This window comes from Coloeus monedula (genome assembly GCF_965178545.1).
Source record: "Coloeus monedula genome assembly, chromosome: 3".
In the NCBI taxonomy this organism is placed as follows: domain Eukaryota; kingdom Metazoa; phylum Chordata; class Aves; order Passeriformes; family Corvidae; genus Coloeus; species Coloeus monedula.
In genome coordinates, this window is record NC_138783.1 from 25,325,827 (window position 1) to 25,345,693 (window position 19,867).

General features: G+C 41.1%; 1 protein-coding gene across 2 annotated transcripts in view; it reads left to right on the forward strand.

Moving 5' to 3' along the window:
- The window catches only part of ZBTB20 (zinc finger and BTB domain containing 20), a 444,236-nt gene that overhangs the window by 271,506 nt on the left and 152,863 nt on the right, over positions 1-19,867 (forward strand). For both annotated transcript variants that reach the window (XM_082279327.1, XM_082279328.1), the window contains one exon: positions 12,715-12,815. The gene's annotated coding sequence lies outside the window, so the exon portion shown is untranslated. The remainder of the gene's footprint in view (positions 1-12,714; positions 12,816-19,867) is intronic.

The following is a 19,867-nucleotide window of genomic DNA, read 5'->3' on the forward strand; positions in this document are numbered from 1 at the left end:
AATTGCAAACCAGTTGCCTTACAAAATCATAACAATCTTAGATATGTAGAAGGGAGGAATAATTTGCTCTCCTTTTCAGGAGTGGGTAGAATAAGAATGAAAATACTGTGGTGAAAGGTAGAAGTATAAAAATACCAGAGAGACAATATATTTTTGATAGGTGAATCTGTGTTCCACCTGATTAGTTTCAGCAACTTTGACTACAAAACTAACTGCTGTTATTTCCACATAGATTCAGTTATTTTCCATAAAATGATGCAAAGCACACAGAAAAAAAAAAAAAAATTCTTCGGTTTCATAGCTGTGTCTGTCCCTGTTTCTTCACGGGCAGGAAATTAGATCAGAACAGCCCTGTTTTGCACAGAATCTGGACTCTGGACCTAGGTTGTCGTGTTTCAGACCCACCGCTGCTGCTAATAGACATGGTGTTTCCAGTGGCAACAGTTGTTTCATGCATTCTTTCACACTTTAGAAAAGATCCCCGTTTCCTTTTTTCCCACTCTTCTTTAGCAGTGGGCAGCCCCGCAACCTTTTGATCATACCGACTTTGTACGTTACATGACTGAACTCAGCTATGCCAAACATCCTTTTAGAAAGTTTGACATTTGTGCCATTTGAAAAAAGGGAGGGAGAGAGGAGGAGAGAGGGGGAAGAATGAATCCTGGCGGCTTCCTCCTGCCCTTTTGATTAAGAGTGCAGTAAGTCAGCAGAAGAGGTGGGACTTTTAACAAGGAGGGGGGTGTAAGCTGGTTGTGATCTGTGATGTATGCACAGACATGCACACTGAGGACAGGAAAGAAAAAGACTGAAGGTAGACAATCAGAAGTTACTACCAGAAATTAACTAATTGATGGAAAGTTTATGGTGACAATCAAAGAGAAAAGATGAGACAAAGGAAGATGGCCTGTGGTACTATCCTAAACCTGGTGAGGGAGGTTGAACTTAGGAACTTCCAAGGTCTCCTTAAGACCTAATAATTTTAATTCTGTAACACATTTGTTCCTATTCATTACTTTGCAACTGCTCTTTTCTGTGCATATTATATTCTACTTTTTTCTGTTCTATGATATATTTCGTGCAATCATGAGTACTTTCAGTTCTAAATTTTTTCCTACCTCTGCTATCCCAGTCTTTGAGATGGTGCAGAGTTTATGGAACTGGAACAGCTGTTCACATGTTGGCATGCATAGGGAACAGGGACAAGGCTTATTAGGTATTCTAGTATTTGCAAAAGAAAACGGGGGAGAAGGCTGTTGCATAAGTTCATAGCAACTTCACAGCTTGGGCACTTGGGCCTCTCTGTGTGCTTCAGGGATCATCCCAACCAACGCTCAACTTCAGTCTTCATACTGAAGCTGATCTCTGCTGAGGTATGTGAAGGCTTTTGTAGCGGGGAAATGCTGAAGTTTTTTACATCTTCCTTCAGTTTAATCAGTGCTGGCCTTTGCTGAAGATGTGATACTGGAATGAATGAAATGCTGGGTTAGTGTTTTGTGATGGCTCCTCAGTTATTAGTTTTTAAAAAGAGAGAGGAAGAAAGGAGAAAGGAAAAGGGCTATGTGAGGAGAAATAACAGGCCAGAATAGGCAGTAACATTAGACAGGCTCTTTAAAAGTCCTTAAGAAAAAGTACTGAGTGCTTTAAAGTAAGTTTGCAATGATGTGTAAAATAGTTCTCTGTGTGAAAATCTATATTGATTTTCTTTTGCTTTGTTTGTATAGAAATTGTTCTCAGAATAAAAAGGCTTTGACATTTTGCCTTCTCCTGTACTTAATAAGTCATTTGTGTCATCCCCTCCTACACACACATATGCTCTGTCTTCTCTCTGGCTTTTGGGAAAAGATGGCTACTTGCTACTTCATCCAGACCATTTGTAGAGCTTCAGGTAATGGATAATGGTGTTGGAGACCCTGCTGCAACTCTGGTGGTTGTGGGGTCTGTGGTGGGAGGGAGGACATGCTTTGGGTGGTGACAAGAGTGGCTAACACAAATGGCTGTTGTAGTCCCTGATACAGTTAATTACCAGGTGTGCCAACCTACAGAAGTGTATTGGCTTTGGAAAACCAAAGATTCCTCTGTCATCACGAGCTGGAGGTTGCCATTGGAGTTGTTGTGGTTGTTTCCACTTGGCTTCACACACAGAAATGTAGCTTTGTTTATAGAAAAACCTTTTTTTTCTTTTTTGCTTTGGCAAAGGTTGCCACAAATAATCTGACTGATAAGATGATCTGAAAACAAGCACCTCTTGAACACTGCACATGTTAGTCCCTGTTCTTATAGTAAGATTTTATAGATGCTGTGGAGAGCAAAGCCTCGTGTGGCCAGAGACAGAGGGAACTTAGGAGAACAGTTTTCAGTGAAGAATATTGACACTTCTGCAATGATAATCACAGAATCATAGAATGGCTTGGGTTTGAAGGGATCTTTAGATCACCTAATTCCAACACTCTTGCTATAGGCAGGGACACTTTCTACTGGATCAGGTTGCTCAAAGCCCCATCCAACCAGGAACTCCTTCAGGGATGCAGTATCCACATCATCTCTGGGCAAACAGTGCAAGTGCCTTACCAGCCTCATCATAGAGAATTCTTCCTTATATCCAATTTAAATCTGTGCTCTCTCAACTTAAGTCCATTAACCTTTGTCCTATCACTTTATGCCCTTGTAAAAAGTCCCTCACCACCTTTTTGGTCAGCCCCATTTAGGTACTGGAAGGCTGCTCTAAGGTCTCCACAGAGCTTCCTTTTCTTCAGGCTGAACAACCCCAGCTCTCTCAGTCTGCCATCGTAGAAGTGCTCCAGCCCTCTGAGCATCTTCATGGCCCTCCTCTTGGCTTGTTCCAATGGAGTGGAACACCACAGGGTCTTGCTGCTTGGCTTTTCTTAGAGCACTCCCTTTGCTCGTCAGCTCTCCCTGGATTTTCCTGCAACAGGCCTGGCTGTTGTGGTGGCACCAGCTTCCATTTCCCAGTCAATGGTGTCAGATAGCTTCTGCTTCTGAGGGGGAAGGAGGCAGCCAGCAAGGAGCTGGGTGTGTTGGTGCTCACCCCACTTCCTGTCATTGCATTGAAGACGAATCCTGTGGGACATCCCAGGGGCAGTGGGGGTAGTAGAGCCTTGCAGGAATCTGTGCCTGGGGAAAGAGGGGAGAAAATGGCTCATGGAGCCCCACTTCCAAGTGGCTCTGTGCAGAGGGACTCACTGAAGCTGTATCTTTAACATGGTTGGGTATAAATGACCCATTTTTACCTCTGCATACATCATCTGCATCATCCCTTCACTTCCTTCCTCTTTAAGTGATGTGTTATGCATAGATTTGTCATTTACACTCCAACTGCATTTTGCATTATTACATTTTAATGATATTTGAAGTTCTTGCATACATATTTGAGTTCCTGATATAAATGAAAAAAGAGAAATAATCAGCATACTTGGTTTATCTGATGGCATAAAAATGTTCTATCATAACTTTGGCAATTTCTTGAGTAAGATCAAGCACAAGATCAAATACTAAGAGAGGATCCAAGTACATCTGTCTATCTCAATGTCTCTAAAGTTAGGGTTGTTCAAAGTCAACAGCTGAATTTTGCAGTTTGGCACCATTTTTACCTCAGATGAAAAAAAATATTTAACCAGCTCTACCCCTTAAGCTTTGTAACTTGTGGTTTAGGTTAAAATGAAACAGAGGTCTGAGTGGTCCTTGACTCTCATTGTTTTTTTAAATGAACGCCTCGCATATTGGCTTTGTTTGGGGATGCTCTGCGTGATCCAGAGGGTCTAACCTCCTCCATCCCGTATCTCATGCCGACTTACAATCTGTTATAATCTATTAGGAATCTTGAGGCTTGAGGGCAGAATTTTGTGTAGGGATAAAAGATGCTTTCATGTTGGTGCTATGGGGTTTTTTTGTTTTTTTTTTTTTTCTTAATTCTTTCTCTCATTCTCCATTTCATGAAAATTCATTAATCTGTGACATTTAAAGACTCTGTCTGAGAGGTGTCTGGAGCAGCGGCCGGCTGCATACATCAATAGTTTCTCAGAGTCTGGCACTCTGTCAATATTTGGGGGCCTCAGTAACAGCACTTAAATGCACTGCCTGCCAGCCGTCACGCTCTTAGCGTGTCTGTAAGAGTCTGAATGAGGGGATATGAGCACGACGAGTCCTTTCACAACTGGCAGCACTTTAGAGACAAACTGCTCGGTAGGTATCTCTCCTCTTCCCTTCCCTCCTGTTTTCTGGCATGTCTGCTTTGTTTATCTGATGTGATTTATGTATTTACACACAAATATGCATCCTGTGAGGAGGCATCATAAATCCTGAGGCTAGAGGTGGTATTATGGCATAATCTATGTAACAATGGAAATGGGCTAAAGCTGGATTTGGACCCAGAACCAGATTAAGCCTGGGTTGACTTCTGGGCCAGTTGAGTCAGGAACAGAGTTTTGTTTGGATTTCATGGTGCCAAAATCTTTAGAGTTCAGTTCCAAATAATGAGGATATTGGACTAAAATATTACAGGAAGTGCTACTGTGGCAGTATTTCAACCAGCTCCAAACCAGAAGTGGAAAACAAGCCATTTCAAGACTTGGGTTCTATTCAAATCAAAACTGTTACAGCAGGTTCAGAATCCAGACCTTCTGTTCCGTTTTTAATCCCATCCCACTGCATAAATTGGATTCACAGCTGAATATTACTCTGGATTATCCATGAAACCTCCCTTTTCAGAGTTAAAAAAAAACAGGGAAGCAAAATGCAAAATTTTCTTCATTTCTCAGGTGGAATGGGAAGTACAGTAAAATAAATTTGAATTCACAGATGTTTATTGATATCCTCTTTCCCTTTTTTGTTTGGTTGGAACATTATAGCTAGAGAACAATCACTGTATTTTATGATACAGCCATGTTTATTTTCTCTTTACTCATTGTGCTTCATCTTTTGCTTATTATGTTGCTGGATATGGCTCTGAAACCAGGTTGTCTAGAGAAGTGAAAGGCCACAGTGTCTGGAGGTTTGCATTGGTTTTTTAGAGCTGAACTGTGGACAGAAATCAGGCCATGAAACTCTGTCTGAATCTTTCAGTTTCTAAGTCTCCTTAGCATACTATTTTTTGGAACCTATTTCATGCCATACAATACCAAAAGGAGATGAAGGGGATGGGGCAAAGTCAGCCCCCCACATTATGAATGTTTTCCTGACTGAATTTTGGGACCAAATTCTTAGACAAATAAATCTGAACTTAGAAGTTCTCTGAAAACACTTCCTTATCATTCCTACTTTGCAAGTCCAGTAACACCAGCCAGTGCTCCTCAGCTGTGACCTCCAGCACATCCTTCAGTGCTAGCTTGAGTCGACAACTTCTTCATCCTTTTCCAATAATGTTTGGAAACTTTTTTTCAACAAACTTCCCTTGGTAGCACCTGCAAAAATTTGCATGATAACAAAATAGACAAAATTATTGTGTTACAGCTACCTTGCAAGAGTAAGCTAGCAACAAAAATAGCTAACTACCATTTCTCAATCATTTCTTTGCTTGTTTTAGCACTCTCTCGTCTGCTGCCTTTATCTTGATTTTTCCCTTACTCCAACTACAGCTGCATCTGATCTCCATTTTCCTGTTTGTGTCCCAGAGCACCTGCAGTTATAGAGTATTTTGTCACCTGTTGAAAAAAAACGAAAACCTTGTGAAAGTTTACAAATGTCTCTGCAGATGCAGTGAGTAACAAGGAATGCATTTGTCCCTGCTTCAGCCTGAGCAGCAGTGAGAAAATAAACAGGCTCAAGGCTTCTGTGAATGCTGGAGATGCGTCTGGCTAGATGGCAGCAATGGCCAATAAGTACAGTCAAAGGACAGGGAGGATGATTTGTTTTTAATTATAGTAATTGCTCCTTTAGCGTGGTGTGGGGGCACGTGTGTGTTGAGGGGAATGGCCAACTGCAAGTGCTGCCCTTGGCCAGAGCAGGACTGCTTGGCACACCTGGCTCGGGCTGTTCCCTCTCACAGCCTCTCACAGGAGCCGTGGCTGAGGTGCAGCCACGGGGCTGGGAAAGAGCAGTGGGGTCTCCTGGAGCTGGGCAGCAGTCTCAGGGATGGAGAAAACTAGCATGAGGCTAAAGCTGCCATGGGACTCCAGGACGCTGGGGGCACCCATGATCAGGCCCCTACGGGTGGGAATTATGGCCCCATGTGCTCCACAGTTCCTTCCTTCTCAGTCTGCACTTTGCGCTGCCTTTCACAGTCTCAGCAAAGGAACACACGAGCTTAGCGTAACCCACGCACCTTTTGTACCCAGGGAGTACATCTCAAGACATAATGGGGCACATTTGAATTCCATCCCCAGTGTTTTAAAAACGTGACTGACTTTATTGTCAGTGACAGCCATGTATGTTCTGAGAAGCCTCCCCACCCCCAGCCCCGAGTGCTCTACATGGAAGTTGAAGAGTTCATAGTGTTGCAGTTCTTTCTGTTTCTGTGGTGTTTATTTTCCAACAAGCTTCAGTTGTCTTTCAGCTAGGTAAGCTGGCCTTATGAGATGCATGGGGTCCTCAAAAGAGAGGCAGGCAGACCTTTTCCCTGCAGTCCCACAGGCTGTTTCCACCTCTCTTGCATTTCCCATTCCTGCTGGTGACAACTGTGCGCCTAAAGCCCTGAACAGGGAATTTGAAGGTTGCCTGTGCGACTTTCCACTTTTTCCAGCTCTTTCAATCCAGCTAGTCTTCCTTCCCTGGAGGGAGGAGAGGATTTGTCCCCAAATAATGGGGGTACAAAAGTGCTAAGGGGATCTTGGGTTTCAGGCTTCATTCATTACATGTCCCTGTTGGTTCCTGGTAGCTGTAAACGAGATGCTTTCTTTGAGTTCTGAAATTGATGAAGCAGGAAAAATCTAGGCTTGCTGTCCGTTCATATTTTACATCTATTAATAAGTAATTAATTAAAAAAGAAGCTGATGTTCCCATGATGGGCTGCTAAATATATGCGAGTGAAACTATTGGCATTAAAAAGAGATTTGACTGCAGTTGAGGAGTTATTTATATTTTAGTAAATCATATAAGCCCCAGTTGAGATGAGCAGTCTGTTGTTTTAGGCGCTGTACAGACACGCTGTAGGAGGTGCGTGTAACCCCAACAAGCTCAGAGACTGCAGAGACAAAGTGTGGACAGAGAGACAACCATAGAGAAATTAAATAATAACTCACCTTGGGTGCAAAGATAGGGGCTGACCCAAGAAGATAATGCAGATCCTCTGCTTCCCTGTTCTTTCATTAAGTCAAGAGCTGCTTGACTCACAATTCAGCCCTTAGATTTAAATCTGGGTAAAACTGTTGAGTTAAATGTTTCATTTGCTGAAAGCTGCTTACCTCAGATATGGGTTAGCCAAAATTATGCAAAAAAAAAATAAACTAAGAAGAAAATTAAAAATTTTGGAAAGCTAGAAGATTTTGTTTTGGTATTTCTAAACAAGGTTTTTGGTTTTGTTTTGTTTTGAAACTTAGTCAATTTTAATTGAAATATATTGAACGCAAACAAAAAAAAACCCAAAAAAACTAACCCATTTCATTAAACACATAGGTGATTTTTGTTTGTGGGTTTTTTTTTCCTTTCCAAGATTCTCAGTTTGGTCAGCTAGCCAAATAAATCAGTTATTTGCACAACTGTAGTTCTAATTAGAATGTTGGGCCCTGGGGACTTGGGCTATATATTTCAATACAGTACATATTTATAACAGCAAGTACCCTGCCTGGTACTCCATATATAATAATAGCAAGCAGTTCAGTGCACTGGGGAGATGGGGGCACTAGGGAAGACCCAGTGCCTTTTAGCTCTTCAAATTTTTATTTTCAGTGGTAGTTATATTTTGGAGGGTATTGCTTACAAGATAAAATTTGCATTTATTTGAGCAGCTCGCAAATGGGATTCACTGCAAGGCTATCATTAAAGGGAAATAATGCAGAAGAAGGAACAAAGGATACGTTCTCGGCCAAGGCTGACACGTAGACACTTTCAGAGATCCTTGTCGCCATAGAAAAAATGCTGTCTTCTCACTCTACCACAACCTCCCAAAATCCTGAAAACCAAGCAGTTGGGTACAGGGGCTGCTTATAAAGTGCTGTGACTGTTCAGCTGTATTTTTGTCTAATTGCAGTGTTTCTACCTTGCAAAAAGTGTAGTCATTTCTGTGGTCATTCCTGTCTAGAAGCAGTTTCCTCTTGTTCCAGTTCAAAGCTGCAGAGCCCATTTTCTGTGAATGACTTCCAAGGGGGAGGACTCTGGCATCGGGTATTCCTGATGGGCTTTTTGCTTGTGTAAGTGTTGCCACTCTACTGTAGGTAGCTGGTAGGAACTGAAGGAGTCACTTGAAGTTGGGCTGTATGTTACTCTTCCTCATCTTGTTTAACTGGTATGATTTAGTATTTTCTCCATTTACATGTTTCCATGAGCAATAAGCCCATAATTTTATTCAACCTTATAACCATGTTAGAGAAGCACTAATAGGAGAGGGAGAGATGTTTTCTTCCCAGCCCAGGCAGTGTGGTATTTATCCTGCTCCTTTCTTGCCAAAGAGCCCCACAGTCTGAGCTCTGGTACCCATGGCACTCTGCCACCCTGTCTGCAGTGCCTCGTGCTGTGATTTGGCAGTGGTGATGCTCCCTCCAGGTGATGTTCTCTGTAGTGTGCAGGGCCAGAGCTGGTTTTGGTGCTGCTCCAGTCCCAGCTGAAGGACTCAGGTGTACTTCTCATATGATCTCTATGTAATGAGACAGACTTCTTCCTATGAACCTGTGGTGTGTTGGTGGTGAAGGAATATGCCTTAGGATTGCTAGGCCTTGAATGACAAGTCGGAAGGTACAGCATATTCTGAGTTTGCAGGGACCCACAAGGATCATCGAGTCCAACTTTTAAGTGAATGGCCCATACAGGGCCTAAACCCACAGTCTTAGCATTATTAGCACTGTGCTCTAACCAGCTGAGCTAATCTTAGGGTCAAGTCCTTGAAGATTAGGATCAGGCTTTCTAGTGGAGAATTCTTTGGTTTTCACTTCCCTTGACTGACGAAGTGTAACTGTAGAATGCACCACTGCCAGTCTTGATCTGATAGTTTAGCTGCAGAATGACATCCAGCTAGGGAGCCATGGATAAAATCTAAGAAATGAGACTTGACCAAGCCCACTCTGACTCCCCACAGGTATGCTTTGGTGAGGTTAGCTTTATGCAGACTTTTGGAAACTTCTTTTGACATCTGTGGTATCGCTTTGTCCTTTCCTCCAGAAGTCTGGGGCATTACTGGACAAAACAAGGGTCTGCTCCAAGCTGTCAGATTTCTTTCTCCATTACCTCCCAGCTGCCCCATTTAATACTATCTGATGGCGAATAAAGCACTGAAACAGGTTGCCGAGAGAGGTGGTGTGTGCCCCATTCCTGGAAGTATTCAAGGTTAGGTTGGACAGAGCTCTGAGCAAGCTGATCTGGTTGAAGAGAGAGGTCCCTGCCCCTTGCAGGAAGGTTGGACTAGGTGACCTTTAAAAGTCCCTTCCAACTCAGACAACTCTATGATTCTGATTCTGTGGTGGGTACCACAGGATTCAGGATAAGTGAGAATGTGGTAGGGAAAAAAGGTAGGTAAGATGGGTGGGACTGGAGACTTGACAAGGGGAGCTGAAAGTACACTGTAGTATACAGGAGGGTGGGCAGACGTTTCTCCTGAGTGCATATCATAGAATCATGCATGTAGGGATCTGCTTTCACTAGCCTTTCTTTGTTCAGGAATTCCGCTGTTAGATTCCAGCGGTCCTAGTTCTCAACCCAAATATTCCCATGAGAAAGAAACACGGGTCCTCCTGCTGATGCTGCCACTGCCCTGGGGTAGAAAATTGTGGGGAAGTGAAATTTTTACTGCTGGTTGTTGCTGTACTCTCTGTGCACTTACTGCTACTGTACCAAGCAAAGGCTTGTCTAGACCAGAGCTCTGGGTTACTTATTATCCTCATAATCCATTTCCTTTTGCCAACAGCAGTGGCTTATGTGGCTAAGTCAGAAGGGAACGCTCCCTTCACAGGCAGCCTCTTTCCTATGATCTTCATTAAGCTTTGGGCCATTAACTCAAGATGCGTGATTATTTTGTTTGTTCAAACAGCAAGACAAGCAGGGTCTCCTCTGAGTGTTTCTTTCAAGTAAACCAGCATGACTGAAAACTGGGAGCTTGCCAGAAAATGTTACGTGAAATAGTAGTGGCAGGTTCATCTTAGTGTGGGCGGAGAGGGAGCGATGTACCCTCTCTTTTACTACTTCAGACATGCAGTGTCCATATGCCGTAGTTGAGTTGGTTTATGGATGGAGTATGAAGGATACTACTCCCATCTCCTTCATGCAAACACTGTGTGAGTGCTGTGGAATACAGTCTCAGGGATATGAGTATCAGCTGTTGCTGCAGTCCAAACACACAGCATCAATATTCAGTATGCTATAGACAGTACCGTTCTCCTCCTTTATATTTAGTGTTAGTGCACAGAGCCAAATACTAAAAGGGGGGTGGGTGGGTCACATGATTAAATTAATACCATTAATTATTTAGAAACAATCAAAGGAAATACACGACATCTGGCTTTAAGCCCAAACAACTCATGGCACTGCTGTTGCCTTGTAACCTCATCTGCTCTTAGTCCAGTCATCTCTCTTCTTTCATTATGAACACAGGAGATACTTCCCCCCTACCCCCCTTCCCCACCCCTCTTTCCTGCCTTATTTCTGGCGGCTTGGAACACAGATCACAAGACTGAAGTCTACAGTTTACTGATTTTGTGTGTATAAACTCTGATTAGTTCTGTGATGAAAAGGCATCCCCCCCACATCCCCATGCTATACAATGGTGTTTGATTAGCAGTGTGTTGCAGCCATAGGTCACGTTTTTCTCCTCATCTTGATATTGGGGAGTAGCTGCTGTAGGAGGAAAAGACACTGTTGCTACTGTAGTGCTGAAAGCCATCAAAACCACGTGTTGCAGCAGGCTGTGCACAAAGTACAGTGAGAGACGGTTCCTGCCCTGGAGAGGGGAGGGTCTATGTAGGCAGAAAAGCTGGAGCAGAAGGAACATCATGGCAAATGGATGCACTGTGCCCGTGATTCTGCAAGAGGACTGTGGCAGATCCAGTCCACTGGCCTTGGCATTGACCTTCCCCTAGCTGAGGCCAGTGGTGTTAGCCTTTGTAGCCGTGGCCAGGCGTTTTTCATCAGAATGATTTTTCAGTGGAAATTCTTTTTTCTTGAAATGAAAATTTTCTTGTGGAATATCTGTTTTACCCAAGAAAAGTCAAATTAATATTTGCCAACTGCTGGTTCTAAAATACTCTTTACTCTTTTTTTCCCCCTCCTTTTCCAGGTAGTTGAAGAAAAAAATTCTAGTTTGGTTATCTGAGAAGTGTATTTTTGTGGAAAGACCTTCTCATGAGGAAGAAAGACCCATTTGGCTGATTCTTCCAACTCAGGAATAGAACATTTTGGGGCCCCTTTCCCTCAAGTGATTATATTATCATGATAAGATACTTCCATTTTCTCTTCAGCTCAGTCTTTCTTAGTATAGATGATTTAATACATTTTAATTATGAGGGTCTCATTTTCCATAGGCAAATTAATATATCCTGAAAGGGTTTTACCAGGGCAAAGCAAACTTCTTGCTGGTCATTAGGGTTCCACTTTTCTGTGCACTAGTGAATGTGGGCCCATTTGGATGTCTCAAATGCTGATGTACTAAAGTCATTCTCATTACATCTATGTCTGTGGAGAAGCACTGACTTTCATTTTCTTGCTTTAACCCGAAAAGCATAGATTCACTGACTGTTCTCTTAATGGTTGTTGAGAGTTGCTTTGAAGAACCCTTATTTTATGAAAAGGCATTGAGACTTCTGTCACTGTCTAGAGTAAGCATCTCTAGACAGTCTTTACCTACTCTTGACTACTATTTTGAAGATGTGCATCCCCAATTATCTGTGAAACAGTATTGAAATATGCTTCCTTGGTTCTGGGAAGCTTGCTTTAGATGACTGCTCTCTATTATTTGTAGTATTCCGTAGCCTACACTTGTCCTCGGGAAACGATGGCATCAGTCGAACATATTGGGTGTGATTTTTCAAAGTATGCAGTTACCCACATTCAGTTCCTTCTGCATTCAGTGTGTGTTAACACCACCTTCAACAAAGGCAGAGTTAGGCCTATGCAGAAGGCTTTAAAAACTGAAAAATGAAACCCACCTCTTGCACCCTGGGCTATTTGCAGGGAAGAACATATGTTGTGAGTGCTTTGGCTGCTTTTCAGGGTGTTTGTTAAAGGTGCTTAGACTCTTCTCTGAGTAATGCAGTAGTTAATTTTGATGCTATGATAGATTTGTTTCTTTTATGTTGTCCCTTCAAGTTTATCATGTAAAGGTATTTTATCTCCTGGAACTAAATGTAAACAAAAATTCTGTGTATCAAATAAACTAAAAAAAAAAAAAAAAAAAAAAAGATAAAACAAACTCCCCCCCCCCTTAGATTAAACTGTTCCAAGGTTTTGTTTATTTTTTTCCTTATACTAAAGCCAGTACTTTTTATTTTGTTTTCCTCAGATGTAGTCATTAAGTACAGTTTCTTGTTTATATAAAACTTACAGTTTTATTTTCCTTTTTTCTTCTCTCCCTTTTCTATTCCCTTTCCTGACATCCGCATCGCATGTTGATGTCAAGAGCAGCAGTGGTTGGCAGTTTTCCTCAGCTTTGCAAGAGAGAGAGTGATTTGGTTGGAATGAAACCTTGCTCTACGTACAGCCTGCTTGAGATGCAGCATTGAAAGGTATAATCTCATTTTCTGTCTTGAAACCAGAGATGAAAACCACAAACAGGTAGAAATCTTGGTGCCAAACCACCTGTTGAGTCACAGCCGAAAAGCCTTTGGCAATACTTTCCTCACTATGTCCAATTGGAAGAGTTACATGGCTGATTCCCACAGTATCTGTCTGTACCTGCGAGTTTGGTAAAGAGGTTAATTCATTTGAGAAGGTTGGGATTGAAATTTAGCTAGAGTTAGCATGGCAAAGAATCTTCTGCTATTAGTCTTTCTTTTTGCCTAGAGTAGCATTCATCACTCGTATAACTCGGTTCAGCATTGAAAATACCGATCCTGAAGTCACATGCTGTGTACTAGAGAGCAAAATGAGATTTGTTGAAACAGCCTTGTGTGGAGTCCAGATCTGCAATAGCATGATATCTTAGAGGTCAGAATTGAGGTGACTGGATGAAACTGTGAAGACAAAAGTTGTGAAATATCCTGCCAGCAGCATCAGTACTTCATCTTTTGAGGGTATTACAATTCAGAAAATCACTTGAAATCAAGTTAAAATGCTGTCCTTGGACTGCTACACATACGCTCCCTGTGACATACGCCTTACAGAAACAGCCACTGTGTGTTAATATGGCATTACAATTTTGGACTCCACCCACAAAAATTAATAATGTTCTTCAAATAAGAGTGATGTAGGATGCTGACACATTTAAGCCCGTATGTTCTTGGACTTGTGTCCCCCAGTGCATGAGAGAACTAGAAATCCCAGTATTTTTCTTATTTCCTGTAAAGCCACACTGGTAAAGTAGTAGAATGTAAGTGATGGCAGGCTGGCAGGGTTTGGACCATGAATAGCTGAACAGTAGAGCCATATTTTATATTTTTACATGCTCTTGTGTGTTCTGTTCTGTTAGTGGTACTAGTTGACTTCCATGGGTTTGCACAAGCATAATTTAGAACAGATTTGGGCCACGCTATTTATATTTGTGCAGATTGCTTCATGTTTGTGAAGCAGTTATTTCCTGTGGATCTGTAGCATTGTCCAGTGTTGCGAAATGCTTTCATATGTATATATGACTGGTTAAAACATGAAATGTGTTTTGAAGCAACATGGCAAAGAGCAGTAAAATCTGCACAGTAACTGAGCTTTGCTTGGCTGTCCGTATAATGTCCAATTAATGCGGTTACTGTGCTCTGAAGTCTCTCCAAGAATAAGAATAATGAATAAGACATGCTGTGGCCTTCTAAAAGATGCAGTTTTTCCCTGAATTTTCTAAAGTTTTCTGTTACAGATGCCACAATGACATGAGGACAGTGTAATCTGTATCTTTAGTAGCAGTAACAATGCCGGGTGTGAAGTATATCCCCAAAATCTGAAGGTGTGAATTCTAACCCATCAGCGAGCTGTGTGAGAATTCTATAGAGTAAAACCTAATTCTGTGCTGAAGAGGAACACTGTGAACACCCAGCATAAAACAGAAGATGTTCTGTTCTCTACTGCACTATCTTGAGCCAAACTTGGGATCTAAAAGCCAAGCGAGGTTCTTTCATCACCAGTCATAAAGATGCTGTAAGTCAGATTGTCCCCTCAGGCTATATTTTGACAATGTAGTAAATTGAGCTTTGGGAACTTTCTACCAGATCGAGAACTCTGTCACCTCAAAATGCAAAGCACGGATCCATTATAAATTCTCTGATGCAGTTTTTAAAATATATTTTGATGTGTTGACTTTTACCAGCAAGCTCTGTGCCTTATCTGATACCTTTTATTCCTTGCTGCTAACATTAACACTTGCAAGGGCTGGCAGAAATGGCATCTCATGCCCTCATGTGATCCAGGTGAAATCTGTACTGTGGAGTTATCCATTGATGCAGTCTGTTAAAGTTTCAGTGATAAAGCACCATCAGCTCAGTTACGTCCCCGCATTTTGTTGTCTTTCTATTCTTCCCTTAGTCCTGGAAGGTGGCACAGGCATCAGGAAGTACAAAATTTGATCTACATTACAAATGGAATCAGAAAATGTCTTCGATTTTGCATACGTGTATCAACACTTCCAATCCGGTGAACTGTGTTGAGAAGAGTGAAAAAACCTAAGTGCTGTTTCTTGCACAAAATGAAGACAGGGAGCTACAGGGAGAGTACATGGGCAAATTCCTTTTTTCCTAAACTCTAGAGAAACTAATAACAGGCAAACCTTCAGAGTTTTGATTTGAGGATGTTTGGCCGGTATTAAAATTCGTCTAAAATTCTTATTGTTTCCTTCTGCCATCCTCCCCTTTGCTTTTCTCTGTTGTGTGATGAATGTATCGTGTCCTCATCTTGTGACTCTAACTTTGTGTTTAAAGCCACATTAGCACAATGAATGTCTTTACTAAATTATATTTCATAATTCTTCCAGGGAGTTTGCTGTTTGAAAAGGCAGAGCTACTTGCAAAATCTTCAGTTTCAGAAATGTTTTGTACTTGAATGTATATGGTTTCCTTGACCTTGGTGGGCCAAAATGATTCTCAATATGAGGGTCTTGGTCTCCTTGAAAGAAGAATAGGGAAAGAGGAGGGAAGAACTTTATAGTGAGATTTTTGGTACTGCTGTGTTTAAAACTTAGTTTCCTGGAGTTTTGAGAAGTTTTCAGGTTTTTTTCCTTCCCTCTCTGACCTAATTAATTTTCAGGGATATCCCCAGGGATGTAATTTATAAGACAAATGAATTACACTAAAAGTTTCTGTCATGGTATAAGCCCCCTTGTTTAGGGTAAATTTAATATGTTTCTGTATTCTTTCCATCTATAAATACTGATCTACCAGTGACAGTCTGTTTTCTTTATTTTTTGGAAAATTTTGTTGTCAGTGTTGAAAATACTAAAAAGATGGAAATTAAAAAGGAGAAACATTGCTGTAATTCAGCTGTGGCTAGCAAAAACCTTCTGAAGTGGTATTAGCAGAGAGGTAGGGCTCTTTGCTTTGACTTTGTCTTTAAAAATAGATTTTTGTACAAAAGAGTCAAATAATAACTAGTATAAAAGCCTACTCAACAGTTTTCCACTTACTGTAAAATAAATAACATTCACCCTCAAGAAAGGATTTTTAGGAAGGAAAAGCACATACCAGTTGTATTGCTCTGTTCAGGGCTGTCCCAACTGCAGTGTTTGTATTAGTGAAGCTGCTTAACCTTCTGAAGCCCATGGATCTTTGTGCTATCTTTTCATGCAACCTTTTTTTAATATTCATGCAACCTACTGACTTCAGCAAGATAGCACACACATTAAAACATTTACCTTGGGCTTCCAAGGCTGTGCATTCTTTCCTGAAAGATTAAGGAGGCACAAGGGATAACTGCTGCTCCTGGTGAAAGCAGTAGGCGTTTTGAGAGCAGGAGCAAGTTTGCTGTAAATTCAGGCCATAATACGAGTTTGGAATTTACTTGGATTCCAAAATTTTCCAGTAGCATTGCAGCTAGGTCCTTATTCCTAAGGTTGGATGGTGATGCTGACTTTCCTTTTCACAGAGAATGAAATGCAAAAAATAGCTTAAATGGGGATAAAACAAAGTATGGTGCATCTTTCTCAGCTTTTGTTTTGGTTAGATGGAATAATCCAAGGAAGAGAACTTAGTTTGTAAAACCGTAGTAAACATAGCAAAACACATTCCAACATCAGTTCAGCAGAGTATCCACCCAGTGTTTAAAGCTCAGCTTGTGCCCCAGAGCCTCTGCCTGGCATGGGCTTTTTGACCCGACCATGGCCAGGTTCCAGCTGCTCACCCCCACCCTGTGCAGGATTTGGGGAGGATCTTTCCGTAAGTGTGAGGAACTGCCTGGGAAATTTGCCTCAGGAGATGATAGCAGGGAAAGGGTGTTGTGCAGGGAGAGTATTTTGAAACACTGGATGCACTTTTTTTAGTTTTCTATTTCCATCCTGTGTTCCCGGCTTTTCTAAAGGAATCCTAAGTAATTTTAAAACAGAATTACTTCACTAGCAGTTGTGTGGCCCTCATGAATATAACAAAGCCTGACACTCCCTGTCTTGCTTTTTCTTGAGGTGCTTAACCATCTTATGGCATTTTAAAAATCGTCCTTCTACATCCAGATAGCATTGTCTGTCGTTAAATATAAGGTTCAGAGGTAAATGTAAAATAGTTATTTATTATAGGTCTGCATTAACTCTGCCTTTTTTCTTTTTTTTTTTTTTTTTTGAGATGATAAGTTATTTTCTTTTCCTTACACAAATTATAGCAAACACAGTGCTATCCCACAGTCCCCAGCTTCAGTTTTTAAATGGATCAAGTTTAGGTTCTGACATAATTGGCAGAGTACCATCGTTTTTCTACCCCTCCCTCAATCTGGGCCATAATTGTGGATATCCTGTGGACTGCAGCCCAGAGACTGCCAGTGCTGGGAGCATACGGAAGGGAAGAGATGATGGCAATAGCTCTGTAGCTTGACCTGACATTTGCATTGTTTCTTAGTCACTCAGTGTGATGAGGGGAGCAGAGGGTTTGGCATGAACTGTAAGGAACAGGCCATGATTTGGAGGAGCAGTCTCCCCTACCCGGCTCAGATGTTATTAGTAGGTGCTGTTTGCACTTCAAAACATATAGTACAAAGAAGGGGTATTTTAAATAAAGAGAAAGAAAGCAAATAGATAGAGAAAGTCGTACTCTAGGTAATTCCACTGCTTGCAATGAAGTTTCACTGGGGATAGATATTGACCCCATAAAATCCCTGGGTCACACACAGCCTTATGACAGACCCTGATAGCTTTGTGAAGACAGATTATGTCAAGCCCTCAAATTTGGAAACATAGCAATTCCTCTGTAGTAAGATTGCAAATGAACACCCATTTGGAGATTGCCAACATTATCACAGTTTGTCAGGGTGATCTCACAGCCCACAAAGCGCTGTAAGAGATTGCTTTACAAGTTCTGAAAGATTAGAGCGTTGAAGTATTTGACACTGGAATGATGCTTTGATGCCTGGCTTTGTCAGTCAGCCAGACAAATAAATAATATCCAGTGTTTTTATTAGTGTAAAGCATAACAGGTAATAAAAATGTATGGAGAGACACTTTCTTGTTGCAGCCACAGGGAGCACAGAAATGTAGGCTGAGAGAGAATGGGATGTGTGAATGTCAAACCCCTCAAACAGGGAGTTGTGTGTCTGTGTGGGTCAGTAACTTACTGCTATTTCAGCAGGTACTAGTTCAAAGCATTAGAATTATTGCATGGCTAAATGAAACAGCAGAAGTATTTGGCAATCTTGGATTTTGGTCATCCAGTGAAGCATGAAAACATTTATTCTGGTAAAATAAGGGTGGAGTGTTAAAGACCTGGGCTGCAGAAACCATGGGTTCCTCTTATGAGTTGTGAGAGAGAGTAATGTAGTTGTACATGGAGGAAGTGGCATGGAATAAACAGCAGAAGAGTATAAAATCCAACATTTCTTCACAGCCTGGAATTGTGGAAAAGCTTTCGGGTAATATGGCATGCTCAGATTTTTGTTAAGAGTTTCAGGTCTCTTAAAACTTAAGAGATCAATGTGAGAATAATCTACAAGCATGAAATTGGTGTTTGGGACTTTCTGTAACAACTGAACTTCATAGGGTACCGTTCTCCAGATTCCTTCCACATTCAGCCCAGATTTCCACAGAGGATGCCTAGTCTGAAAACCATTTGTGGAGCCTCAGATGAAAACCATTTGCACTCATAAACAGCTCCAAACAAGGCAAATTTGTTAATCTTTGTGCTTTGATACAAAGCATTAGTATGTTTTTGTATATACCAGTCTTCCACCAAAGATGGAACATGGATCTGATTTACGTCAATTTTTAACCTTTAAACTTTCTGGAACAGAAGGTGTAAGATGTATGTTTGTTGCACTCCTTCATTTTTACAGAGCCATGAAGTTGTAGAAATGTCAGATCAGCTACAAACTCCTGCACCTCTGATGCACCTGTAGTTAGAAGACAATCATCTGCAGTTGTCTCCCACCTATAGAGCAAATCATAGTTTGTCCTTGACCCTGGAGAGCTTTTGCCCCTGTTTCCTTATTTCTCCACACATAAGGGCAGCAGAGTGCTTACAGGTACCCAGGCATTAGTTAATGACTGCTTACACAAACGTGGAGAAGCTTGGAAGAAAGACCTGGTGTAAGGGCATGGAATTATTATGACTATTATTAACCGAATTCCTAAACCTAGACGATGTATTTGCACATGTAAGTAATTATGATGCACTTCAAGGCATTCTGTTTGTAATGCTTTGTAATGCTTTGCTCTCCATTTCCTACAAATCAAATTACTCAGGGATAGATTTGATTTCCACATCATTTTGAAAATATTTTCTTTTTCTTTTTTTAATTTCCTTTGTATTAATTTTTTTCCAAGTTCAAAACACAACCAACTGTGACTAAATGCATAAACCCAAACAAAAACCCCCTAAAGTATAACAAAATTAAAGACAGCCTAAGATGATATGCAGCAAACAATGTAAATCATACCTAACAAACATGGTTGTAATAATATACCTTATCCATGTCTGATCCACTAATAACAAATACTTATTCAGAGAACAAATAACTCATTCTTCTTCTCTGAGAGAGAAAGAGGCAAGACCCAAATTCAAATTATATCTTACAGTCTAAACAAATATGAAAAACCTGCCAAATCTTCTTATAGAAATCCCAACAATCTTGTGTTTTCTTGGTATCTTTTGGGAATAAGGGGATTGGGAGGAGGGGAAAGAAAGGCCAGCTTTTGCTGGAAATACGTGTCCTGATCCTGTAGCTATTCCATGAGAATTCCTTGGTGCCTTCTGTTGAAAGGTTTCTCTTGCGAATACTGGATTCAAACCAAAACCTGAAAGCACAGCCTATGATTATTTTTAATAATTAGGGATTTTCTCCTCCCTTATAAGAAGTTTCTTCAGAGTGTTGGGTTGACTAACAGATTACAAGTGAACTCTCATCAGTTTATAAAGTTTGGTACAAGAATAAAGACTGTTATTAGACGTTAATGAATGCTTTCCTTTCTCGCTCATGTCAAAATAGGCTTTTGACATCTTCACATTTT